The sequence below is a fragment of the Somniosus microcephalus genome, chromosome 10 (genome assembly GCF_052327205.1).
Source record: "Somniosus microcephalus isolate GS21.2 chromosome 10, FLI_Smic_1.0, whole genome shotgun sequence".
In the NCBI taxonomy this organism is placed as follows: Eukaryota; Metazoa; Chordata; class Chondrichthyes; order Squaliformes; family Somniosidae; genus Somniosus; species Somniosus microcephalus.
In genome coordinates this window covers 1,255,014-1,268,132 of record NC_140996.1, presented here as the reverse complement: position 1 = coordinate 1,268,132, position 13,119 = coordinate 1,255,014, and positions in this window count along the sequence as shown.

The window sequence follows — 13,119 nt, the reverse complement described above, 5'->3', positions numbered from 1 at the left end:
TGTTGCCGGGTGGCCCTTAATTGGCCTGCTGAGCCCACAGGGCGGGCTCAACAAGGTCAATCAGAGGAAAATGCAGTGGGTTGGCCACATCTCCATGGAGGCTGGACAACAAGCCCGAATGTGGGTTTCCCACCTCCAACCCGCCCCCGTAGCAAAATCCAGCCCTTTGTCTTTGAACCAGCAATCATTCTGGTCGTGTGTTGTTCTGCCGCAGCGATAGCACTTCTCTGTTCCATATGACATTTCATTTGTGCCATATTCTTGCAGTCTCTGTTGTATCTCTGCAGCGCCCCGTGCTGCTGCTTCATATGATACCGCAATGCTGAAAGCCTTTTCCAGCGTAAGGTCCTTTTCAGATAAAAGCCGTTTCTGTGTTCCTTCACTTTGAAGCCCACACACAAACTTGTTCCTTAAGGTATCTGCCAGTCCCGCTCCAAGCTGGCAGTGTTTCGATAGTTTGCACAGTTCTGTTAAATAATCAGCATTGCTTTCATCCTTATGCTGGTTCCGTTTGTGAAACTTGAATTTTTCTGCTATCAGCAGCGGTGTGGGGTTTAAATGTTCCTTTAGTATCGTTACTATGTCTTCAAAACTCTTTTCCATTGGCTTTGTTGGGGTTACTAGATTTTGTAATAAACCATACGTCTTTGCACCCATTAAATTTAACAATACCGACGCTTTCTTGTCATCTGACACCTCATTTGCCTCGCAGTGCACCTCTATTCGTTCGACATATGTAGTCCAATCTTCGACTTCATTGTCAAATGCGGTGATACTGCCACTCTTCGGCATTTTGGGTGTGGTTTAAAATGGCGTCTCCCAATGGCTTAAAATGGCATCTCCCGCGCTTTCCTTCCTCCCCCGCTGCTGCCGACGCCGCTTCCGGTGGTTCTCGTGGCAATGGTGGCACCCTGTAGGTTTCGCGCGCTTCTCTCTCTCCCTCTCTCCAACACTGCTCGGCCCTGAACACCGGTTGTGCCCTGTGCGCTCTGCCCTCTCTCTCTCTCCCCTGTTGATGCTGCTCGGCCCTTTGCTGTGCCGCTCGGTCGGGCTCTAGCCCGCCGCTGTCCGGGAAGGGTCTGCGCACTACCTGTTGCCAGCCCATTTCGCTGGACCACCTCGACTGGAAAGCCAAGCCTGGCTCTCGACAGCCTCCCCCGCAATTCTCGAGTCTCTGCTGGATGACTGGGCGGTTGCCCGTGGTCGACACCCGAGTCTCTGGCCTTGACCTCCAATCCACTGATCTCCAGGAACGAATCCCCGGGAGGTGATGCAGAGTTGCAGGTAGGTTCGAACCTGCCTCGTCGCCAATGTTACGTCCGTGTATAAGAAGATACAGACTGCGGAGAACGGTACAATAGGTGTTTACTCAACGTGGCTCAGACTGCAACTGATCTGTACAGATTACTACTCAGCATTATATACAGATGTGGTCACTGCCGGTACTACAGTATACATGAGCTGTAAAAAGTAGTTCCCCCCTTAAAGGTACATACATTACAGGCATAATCTAAGAATTCCTTTCAAAACAGAGATGAGGAGAAACTTCTTCACTCAGAGGGTAGTGAATCTATGGAATTTGCTACCCCAGAGAGCTACGGAATCTGCAACATTAAATAAATTTAATGTGGAGATAGACAGTTTCCTAGCAGATAAGGGAATTAGGGGTTACGGGGATAGGGCAGGGCAGTGGACGTGAGTCTAGATTCGGATCAGCCATGATACTATTGAATGGCGGAGCAGGACCGAGGGGCCGTATGGCCTACTCCTGCTCCTAATTCTTATGTTCTTATGTTCTTATGAATCAGACATTGCGGGGGGGTTAATCAGACATTGCGGGCGGGTGAATCAGACATTGCTGGGGATGAATCAGACATTGCGGCGGGGTGAATCATACATTACGGGGGGGTGAATCAGACATTGTGGGGGGGTGAATCAGACATTGCGGGGGGGTGAATCAGACATTGCGGGGGAGTGAATCAGACATTGCGGGGGGGTGAATCAGACATTGCGGGGGGGTTAATCATTAAATTGTGGGGGGGTGAATCAGACATTGCTGGGGTTTAAATCAGACATTGCGGGGGGTGAATCTGAACTTTCGGAGGCTGAATCAGACATTGCGGGGGGTGAATAAGACATTGCGGGGTGAATCAGACATTGCGGGACGTGGGGTGAATCAGACACAGCGGGGGGTTAATCAGACATTGTCGGGGGGGTGAATCAGACATTGTGGGGGGGTGAATCAGACATTGCGGGGGGCGAAGCAGACATTGCGGGGGGCGAATCAGACATTGCGGGGTGGGTGAATCAGACATTGAGGGGGCGAATCAGACATTACGGGGGGGTGAATCAGGCATTGCGGGGGGGTGAATCAGTCATTGCGGGGTGTGAATCAGACATTGCTGGTGGTTGAATCAGACATTGCGGGGGGTTAATCAGACATTGCGGGGTGAATCAGGTGTTGTGGGGGGTGAATCTGACATTTGGGGGTGTGAATCAGACATTGCGGGAGGTGGGGTGAATCAGACATTGGCGGGGTGAATCAGACATTGCGGGGGGGTGAATCAGACATTGCGGGGGGGTGAATCAGACATTGTGGGGTGGCTGAATCAGACATTGTGGGGGGGCTGAATCAGACATTGCGGGGGGGTGAATCAGACATTGCGGGGGGGGTGAATCAGACATTGCGGGGGGGTGAATCAGGCATTGAGGGGGCAAATCAGACATTGCGGGGTGGGTGACTCCGACATTGCGGGGGTTGAATCAGACATTGTGGGGGGGGTGAATCAGACATTGAGGGGGGTGAATCAGACATTGCGGGGGTGAATCAGACATTGCAGAGGGTGAATCAGACATTGCAGGGGGTGAATCAGATTCTGCGGGGGGGTGAATCAGATATTGCGGGAGGGGTGAATCAGACATTGCAGGGGGTGAATCAGATATTGCCATTGAGAATCAGACATTGCGGGGGAAGAATCAGACATTGCGGGGGGTGAATCAGACACTGAGGGGGGGTGAATCAGACATTGCGGGGGGGTGAATCAGACATTGCGGGGGTTGAATCAGATATTGCGGGGGGGTGAATCAGATATTGCGGGGGGAGAATAAGACAATGCGGGGGTGTGAATCAGATATTGCGGGGGGTGAATCAGACATTGCGGGGGGGTGAATCAGACATTGCGGGGGGGTGAATCAGACATTGTGGGGGGGTGAACCACACATTGCGGGTGGGGTGAATCAGACATTTCGGGTGGTGAATCAGACATTGCGGGGTAAGTGAATCAGACATTGCGGGGGGTGAATCAGTCATTGCGGGTTAAGTGAATCAGACATTGCGGGGGGTGAATCAGATATTGCGGGGGGTTGAATCAGATATTGCGGGGGGTGAATCAGTCATTGCGGGTTAAGTGAATCAGACATTGCGGGGGGTGAATCAGATATTGCGGGGGGTTGAATCAGACATTGCGGGGGGTGAATCAGTCATTGCGGGTAAAGTGAATCAGACATTGCGGGGGGTGAATCAGATATTGCGGGGGGTTGAATCAGACATTGCGGGGAGGGTGAATCAGTCATCGTGGGGGGGTGAATCAGACATTGCAGGTGGGTGAATCAGACATTGGCGGGTGAATCAGAAATTACGGGGGGTGAATCAGACATTGGAGGGTGAATCAGACATTGCGGGGAGTGAATCAGACATTGCGGGGGGGTGAATCAGACATTGCGGGGGGGTTAATCATTAAATTGTGGGGGGGTGAATCAGACATTGCTGGGGTTTAATCAGACATTGCGGGGGGTGAATCTGACCTTTCGGAGGCTGAATCAGACATTGCGGGGGGTGAATAAGACATTGTGGGGTGAATCAGACAACGCGGGACGTGGGGTGAATCAGACACAGCGGGGGGTTAATCAGACATTGTGGGGGGGGTGAATCAGACATTGCGGGGGGCGAAGCAGACATTGCGGGGGGTGAATCAGACATTGCGGGGTGGGTGAATCAGACATTGAGGGGGCGAATCAGACATTACGGGGGGGTGAATCAGGCATTGCGGGGGGGTGAATCAGTCATTGCGGGGTGTGAAGCAGACATTGCTGGTGTTGAATCAGACATTGCGGGGGGTTAATCAGACATTGCGGGGTGAATCAGGTGTTGTGGGGGGTGAATCTGACATTTGGGGGTGTGAATCAGACATTGCGGGAGGTGGGGTGAATCAGACATTGGCGGGGTGAATCAGACATTGCGGGGGGGTGAATCAGACATTGCGGGGGGGTGAATCAGACATTGTGGGGTGGCTGAATCAGACATTGTGGGGGGGCTGAATCAGACATTGCGGGGGGGTGAATCAGACATTGCGGGGGGGGTGAATCAGACATTGCGGGGGGGTGAATCAGGCATTGAGGGGGCAAATCAGACATTGCGGGGTGGGTGACTCCGACATTGCGGGGGTTGAATCAGACATTGTGGGGGGGGTGAATCAGACATTGAGGGGGGTGAATCAGACATTGCGGGGGTGAATCAGACATTGCAGAGGGTGAATCAGACATTGCAGGGGGTGAATCAGATTCTGCGGGTGGGTGAATCAGATATTGCGGGAGGGGTGAATCAGACATTGCAGGGGGTGAATCAGATATTGCCATTGAGAATCAGACATTGCGGGGGAAGAATCAGACATTGCGGGGGGAGAATCAGACACTGAGGGGGGGTGAATCAGACATTGCGGGGGGGTGAATCAGACATTGCAGGGGTTGAATCAGATATTGCGGGGGGGTGAATCAGATATTGCGGGGGGAGAATAAGACAATGCGGGGGTGTGAATCAGATATTGCGGGGGGTGAATCAGACATTGCGGGGGGGGTGAATCAGACATTGCGGGGGGGTGAATCAGACATTGTGGGGGGGTGAACCACACATTGCGGGTGGGGTGAATCAGACATTTCGGGTGGTGAATCAGACATTGGGGGGTAAGTGAATCAGACATTGCGGGGGGTGAATCAGTCATTGCGGGTTAAGTGAATCAGACATTGCGGGGGGTGAATCAGATATTGCGGGGAGTTGAATCAGATATTGCGGGGGGTGAATCAGTCATTGCGGGTTAAGTGAATCAGACATTGCGGGGGGTGAATCAGATATTGCGGGGGGTTGAATCAGACATTGCGGGGGGTGAATCAGTCATTGCGGGTAAAGTGAATCAGACATTGCGGGGAGTGAATCAGATATTGCGGGGGGTTGAATCAGACATTGCGGGGAGGGTGAATCAGTCATCGTGGGGGGGTGAATCAGACATTGCAGGTAGGTGAATCAGACATTGGCGGGTGAATCAGAAATTACGGGGGGTGAATCAGACATTGGAGGGTGAATCAGACATTGCGGGGAGTTAATCAGACATTGCGGGGGGGTGAATCAGACATTGCGGGGGGTTGAATCAGACATTGCGGGGAGGGTGAATCAGTCATCGTGGGGGGGTGAATCAGACATTGCAGGTGGGTGAATCAGACATTGGCGGGTGAATCAGAAATTACGGGGGGTGAATCAGACATTGGAGGGTGAATCAGACATTGCGGGGAGTTAATCAGACATTGCGGGGGGGTGAATCAGACATTGCGGGGGGGTTAATCATTAAATTGTGGGGGGTTGAATCAGACATTGCTGGGGTTTAATCAGACATTGCGGGGGGTGAATCTGACCTTTCGGAGGCTGAATCAGACATTGCGGGGGGTGAATAAGACATTGTGGGGTGAATCAGACAATGCGGGACGTGGGGTGAATCAGACACAGCGGGGGGTTAATCAGACATTGTGGGGGGGGTGAATCAGACATTGTGGGGGGGGTGAATCAGACATTGCGGGGGGCGAAGCAGACATTGCGGGGGGTGAGTCAGACATTGCGGGGTGGGTGAATCAGACATTGAGGGGGCGAATCAGACATTACGGGGGGGTGAATCAGGCATTCCGGGGGGGTGAATCAGTCATTGCGGGGTGTGAATCAGACATTGCTGGTGGTTGAATCAGACATTGCGGGGGGTTAATCAGACATTGCGGGGTGAATCAGATGTTGTGGGGGGTGAATCTGTCATTTGGGGGGGTGAATCAGACATTGCGGGAGGTGGGGTGAATCAGACATTGGCGGGGTGAATCAGACATTGCGGGGGGTGAATCAGACATTGCGGGGGGGTGAATCAGACATTGCGGGGGGGTGAATCAGACATTGTGGGGTGGCTGAATCAGACATTGTGGGGGGGCTGAATCAGACATTGCGGGGGGGCTGAATCAGACATTGCGGGGGGGGGTGAATCAGACATTGCGGGGGGGTGAATCAGGCATTGAGGGGGCAAATCAGACATTGCGGGGTGGGTGACTCCGACATTGCAGGGGTTGAATCAGACATTGTGGGGGGGGTGAATCAGACATTGAGGGGGGTGAATCAGACATTGCGGGGGTGAATCAGACATTGTGGAGGGTGAATCAGAGATTGCAGGGGGTGAATCAGATATTGCCATTGAAAATCAGACATTGCGGGGGAAGAATCAGACATTGCAGGGGTTGAATCAGATATTGCGGGGGGGGTGAATCAGACACTGAGGGGGGGTGAATCAGACATTGCGGGGGGGTGAATCAGACATTGCAGGGGTTGAATCAGATATTGCGGGGGGGTGAATCAGATATTGCGGGGGGGAGAATCAGACAATGCGGGGGGGTAAATCAGACATTGCGGGGGGAGAATATGACAATGCGGGGGTGTGAATCAGATATTGCGGGGGGTGAATCAGACATTGCGGGGGGGTGAATCAGATATTGCGGGGGGGTGAATCAGACATTGTGGGGGGGTGAACCAGACATTGCGGGTGGGGTGAATCAGACATTTCGGGTGGTGAATCAGACATTGCGGGGTAAGTGAATCAGACATTGCGGGGGGTGAATCAGTCATTGCGGGTTAAGTGAATCAGACATTGCGGGGGGTGAATCAGATATTGCGGGGGGTTGAATCAGACATTGCGGGGAGGGTGAATCAGTCATCGTGGGGGGGTGAATCAGACATTGCAGGTGGGTGAATCAGACATTGGCGGGTGAATCAGAAATTACGGGGGGTGAATCAGACATTGGAGGGTGAATCAGACATTGCGGGGGGTGAATCAGACATTGCGGGGGGGTGAATCAGACATTGCGAGGAGTGAATCAGACATTGCGGGGGGTGAATCAGACATTGGCGGGTGAATCAGTCATTGTGGGGGCTGAATCAAACATTGCAGGGGGGTGAATCATACATTGCAGAACGTGGGGTGAATCAGACATAGCGGGGGGTTAATCAGACATTGTGGAGGAGGTGAATCAGACATTGCGGGGGGTTGAATCAGACATTGCGGGGGGGTGAATCAGACATTGCGGGGTTGTGAATCAGACATTGCGGGGGGGTGAATCAGACATTGAGGGTGCGAATCAGACATTGCGGGGGGGTGAATCAGTCATTGCGGGGGTGTGAATCAGACATTGCAGGGGGGTGAATCAGACATTGAGGGTGCGAATCAGACATTGCGGGTGGTGAATCAGACATGGCAGGGGGGTGAATCAGACATTGCGGGGTGCGAAACAGACATTGCGGGGGGTGAATCAGACATTGCGGGGGGTGAATCAATCATTGCGGGGGTGTGAATCAGACATTGCAGGGTGGTGAATCAGACATTGTGGGGTGTTAATCAGACATTGCGGGGTGAATAAGACATTGTGGGGGGGTGAATCTGACATTTCGGGGGGTGAATCAGACATTGCGGGAGGTGGGGTGAATCAGACATTGGGGGGGTGACTCAGACATTGCGGGGGGCTGAATCATACATCGCGGAGGCTGGAACAGACATTGCGGGGCGTGAATCAGACATTGCTGGGGGGGCGAATCAGACATTGCTGGGGCTGAATCAGACATTGTGGGGGTGAATCAAACATTGCGTGGTGGTGAATCAGACATTGATGGGGCGAATCATACATTGCGGGGGGTGAATAAGACATTGTGGGGTGAATCAGACATTGCGGGGATTGTGCATCAGACATTGCGGAGGGGTGAATCAGAAATTGCGGGGGGAGAATCAGACTTTGCCCGGGGGTGAATCAGACATTGCAGGTGGGTGACTCAGACATTGCGGTTGGGTGAATCAGACATTGCGGGGGGGTTGAATCAGACATTGCGGGGGGGGGGTGAATTAGACATTGCGGGGGGGGGTGAATGAGACATTGCGGGGGGTGAATCAGACATTGCGGGGGGGTGAATCAGACATTGCGCGGAGTGATTAAGAATTGTGGGGAGGTGAGCCAGACATTGCGGTGGGTGTGAATCAGACATTGAGGGGGCGAATCAAACATTGCGGGGGGGGTGAATCAGTTATTGCGGGTGTGCGAATCAGACATTGCGGGGGGTGAATCAGACATTGCGGGGATTGTGATTCAGACATTGGGGGGGTTGAATCTGACATAGCGGGGGGGTGAATCCGACATTGAGGGGATTGTGAATCAGACATTGCGGCGGTGGGGTTAATCAGACTTTGCGGTGGGGGGTGAATCAGACATAGCAGGGGGGTGAATCAGACATTGCGGGGGATGAATCAGACATTGCGGGGGGCTGAATCAGATATTGCGGGGGCGGGTAAATCCGTCATTGCGGGGGGGGTGATTGAGACATTGCGGGGGGTGAATCAGACATTGCGGGGGGGTGAATCAGACATTGCGGGTGGGGTGAATCAGACATTGCGGGGGGGTGAATCAGACAATGCGGGGGTGGTGAATGAGACATTGCGGGGGGTGAATCAGACATTGCGGGGGGCGTGAAACAGACATTGCGCGGAGTGAATAAGAATTGCGGGGGGGTGAGTCAGACATTGCGGGGGTTGAATCAGATATTCAGGGGGTGAATCGGTTATTGCGGGGGGGGTGCATCAGACATTGCGGGGGTGAATCAGGCATTGCGGTGGGTAAATCTGACATTGCGGGGATTGTGATTCAGACATTGCGGGGGGTGAATCAGACATTGCGGGGATTGTGATTCAGACATTGCGGGGTGGGGTTAATCAGGCATTGCAGGGGGGTGAATCAGACATAGCGGGGGGGGTGAATCCGACATTGAGGGGATGGTGAATCAGACATTGTGGGGGGGGTAAATCAGAAATTCCGGGGTGGAGTTAATCAGACATTATGGGGGGTGAATCAGACATTGCGGGGGGGTGAATCAGACATTGACGGGGGGTAAATCAGACACTGTGGGGGGCGAATCAGACATTGCGGGGGGTGAATAAGACTTTGCGGGGGGGTGAAGCAGACATTGCGGGTGGGTGAATCAGACATTGTGGGGGGTGAATCAGGCATAGCCGGGGGTGAATCAGACCTTGCGGGGCGGGTGAATCAGACATTGCGAGGAGTGAATCTGACATTTCGGGGGGTGAATCTGACCTTTCGGGGGTTGAATCATACATTTTGGGGGGGGTGAATCAGACATTGCGGGACGTGGAGTGAATCAGACATAGCGGGGGATTAATCAGACATTGTGGGGGTGGTGAATCAGACATTGTGGGGGTGTGAATCAGACATTGCGGGGGATGAAGCAGACATTGCGGGGGGTGAATCAGACATTGCGGGGTGGGTGAATCATTCATTGCGGGGGGAGAATCAGACATTCTGGGGGTTGAATCAGACATTGCGAGGAGTGAATCAGACATTGCAGGGGGGTGAATCAGACATTGCGGGGTGTGAAACAGACATTGACGGGGGAGCATCAGACATTGCGGGGGGGGTGAATCAGACATCCCGGGGGGTGAATCAGTCATTGGGTTGTGAATCAGACATTGCGGGGGGTGTGAATCAGACATTGAGGGGGTGAATCAGACATTGCGGGGGGTGAATCAGTTATTGCGGGGGGGTGAATCAGACATTGCGGGGGTTGAATCAGATATTCAGGGGGGTGAATCTGTTATTGCGGGGGGTTGCATCAGACATTGCGGGGGGTGAATCAGACATTGCGGTGCGTAAATCTGACATTGCGGGGGGTGAATCAGGCATTGCGGGGATTGTGATTCAGACATTGCGGGGGGTGAATCAGACATTGCGGGGATTGTGATTCAGGCAGTGCGGGGGTGGGGTTAATCAGAGTTTGTGGGTGGGTGAATCAGACATAGCGTGGGGTTAATCAGACATTGTGGGTGTGTGTATCAGACATAGCGGGGGGGTGAATCAGACATAGCGGGGGGTGAATCAGACATTGTCGGGGGAATGAATCAGACATTGCGGGGGGTGAACCAGACATTGCGTGGGGCCGGGTGAATCAGACATTGCTTGGGCGGATTAATCAGACATTGCCCGGGGGTGAATTAGACATTGTGGGTGGGTGAATCATACATTGCGGGGGAGTGAATCAGACATTGCGAGGAGTGAATCTGACATTGAGGGGATGGTGAATCAGACATTGTGGGGGGGGTAAATCAGACATTGCGGGGGTGGGGTTAATCAGACATTGCGGGGGGGTGAATCAGACATAGCGGGGGGTTAATCAGACATTGTTGGGGGGGTGAAACATACATTGCGGGGGATGAATCAGACATTGCGGGGGGTGGGGCATATCAATCATTGCGAGGATGTGAATCAGACATAGCGGGGGTTGAATCAGACATTGCGGGGGGGTTAATCAGACATTGCGGGTGGGTGAATCAGACATTGGCGGGTGAATCAGACATTGCGGGGGTGAATCAGACATTGGCGGGTGAATCAGACATTGCGGGGGGTGAATCAGACCTTGGCGGGTGAATCAGACATTGCGAGGGGTGAATCAGACATTGGCGGGTGAATCAGACATTGCGGGGGGTGAATCAGACATTGGCGGGTGAATCAGACATTGCAGGGGGTGAATCAGACATTGTGGGGGGGCTGAATCAGACATTGCGGGGGAGAGAATCAGACATTGCGGGACGTGGGGTGAATCAGACATTGTGGGGGGGTGAATCAGACATTGGGGGGGTGAATCAGACATTGCGGGGGGTGAATCAGTCATTGCGGGGGTGTGAATCCGACATTGCGGGGGGGGTGAATCAGATATTGAGGGTGCGAATCAGACATTTTGCGGGGGTGAATCAGACATTGCGGGGGGTGAATCAGTCATTGCGGGGGTGTGAATCAGACATTGCAGGTGGGTGAATCAGACATTGTGGGGTGTTAATCAGACATTGCGGGGTGAATCAGACGTTGTGGGGGGATGAATCTGACATTTAGGTGGGGTGAATCAGACATTGCCGGAGGTGGTGTGAATCAGACATGGGCGTGTGAATCAGACATTGCGGGGGGCTGAATCAGACATTGCGGGGGGGTGAATCAGACATTGCGGGGTGGCTGAATCAGACATTGTGGGGAGGTGAATCAGACATTGCGGGGGGAGAATATGACATTGCGGGGTGAATCAGACATTGCGGGGATTGTGAATCAGACATTGCGGGGGGGTGAATCAGACATAGCGGGGGGTTAATCAGACATTGTGGAGGGGTGAATCAGATATTGCGGGGGGAAAATCAGAAATTGCGGGGGGCCGGGTGAATCAGACAATGCCGGGGGGTTAATCAGACATTGCCCGGGGGTGAATCAGACATTGCGGGTGGGTGAATCAGACATTGCGGGGATGAATCAGACATTGCGGGGGTTGGGTTAAATCAAACATTGCGAGGATGTGAATCAGACACTGCGGGTGCGAATTAGACATTGAGGGGGCAAATCAGACATTGCGGGGGGTGAATAAGACATTGCGGGGTGAATCAGACATTGCGGGGATTGTGAATCAGACATTGCGGGGGGGTGAATCAGATATAGCGGCCGGTTAATCAGACATTGTGGGGGGGGTGAATCAGACATTGCCCGTGGGTTAATCAGACATTGCGGGTGGGTGAATCAGACATTGCGGGGGATAAATCAGACATTGCGGGGGTTGGGGTAAATCAAACATTGCGAGGATGTGAATCAGACACTGCGGGGCGTGAATTAGACATTGCGGGGGGGTGAATCAGGCATTGCGGGGGTGCGAATCAGACATTGCGGGGGGTGAATCAGACATTGTGGGGGGGTGAATCAGACATTGCGGGGGGGTTAATCAGACATAGCAGGGGGTGAATCAGACATTGCGGGGGGGGTGAATCAGACATTGCGAGGAGTGAATCTGACATTTCGGTGGGTGAATCTGACCTTTCGGGGGTTGAATCATACATTGCGGGGTGGTTGAATGAGACATTGCTGGGGGTGAATCAGACATTGCGGGGGTAGGGGTAAATCAAACATTGCGAGGATGTGAATCAGACACTGCGGGGGGCGAATCAGACGTTGAGGGGGCAAATCAGACATTGCGGGGGGTGAGTAAGACATTGCGGGGTGAATCAGACATTGCGGGGATTGTGAATCAGACATTGTGGGGGGTGAATCAGACATAGCGGGCGGTTAATCAGACATTGTGGGGGGGGTGATCAGACATTGCCCGAGGGTGAATCAGACATTGCGGGTAGGTGAATCAGTCATTGCGGGGGATGAATCAGACATTGCGGGGGTTGGGGTAAATCAAACATTGCGAGGATGTGAATCAGACACTGCGGGGGGTGAATTAGACATTGCGGGGGGGTGAATCAGGCAGTGCGGGGGGGCGAATCAGACATTGCGGGGGGTGAATCAGACATTGCAGGGGGTGAATCAGACATTGTGGGGGGGTGAATCAGACATTGCGGGGGGGTGAATCAGACATTACGGGGAGTGAATAAGACATTGCGGGGGGGTGAGTCAGACATTGCGGGGTGTGTGAATCAGACATTGAGGGGGCGAATCAGACATTGCGGGAGGTGAATCAGTTATTGCGGGGGGCGAATCAGACATTGCGGGGGTTGAATCAGATATTCAGTGGTGTGAATCTGTTATTGCGGGGGGTGCATCAGACATTGCGGGGGGTGAATCAGACATTGCGGTGGGTGAATCAGACTTTGCGGGGATTGTGATTCAGACATTGCGGGTTGGGGTTAATCAGAGTTTGCGGGGGGGTGAATCAGACATAGCGGGGGGTTAATCCGACTTTGAGGGGATTGTGAATCAGACATTGCGGGGGTGGGGCTAATCAGACTTTTTGGGGGG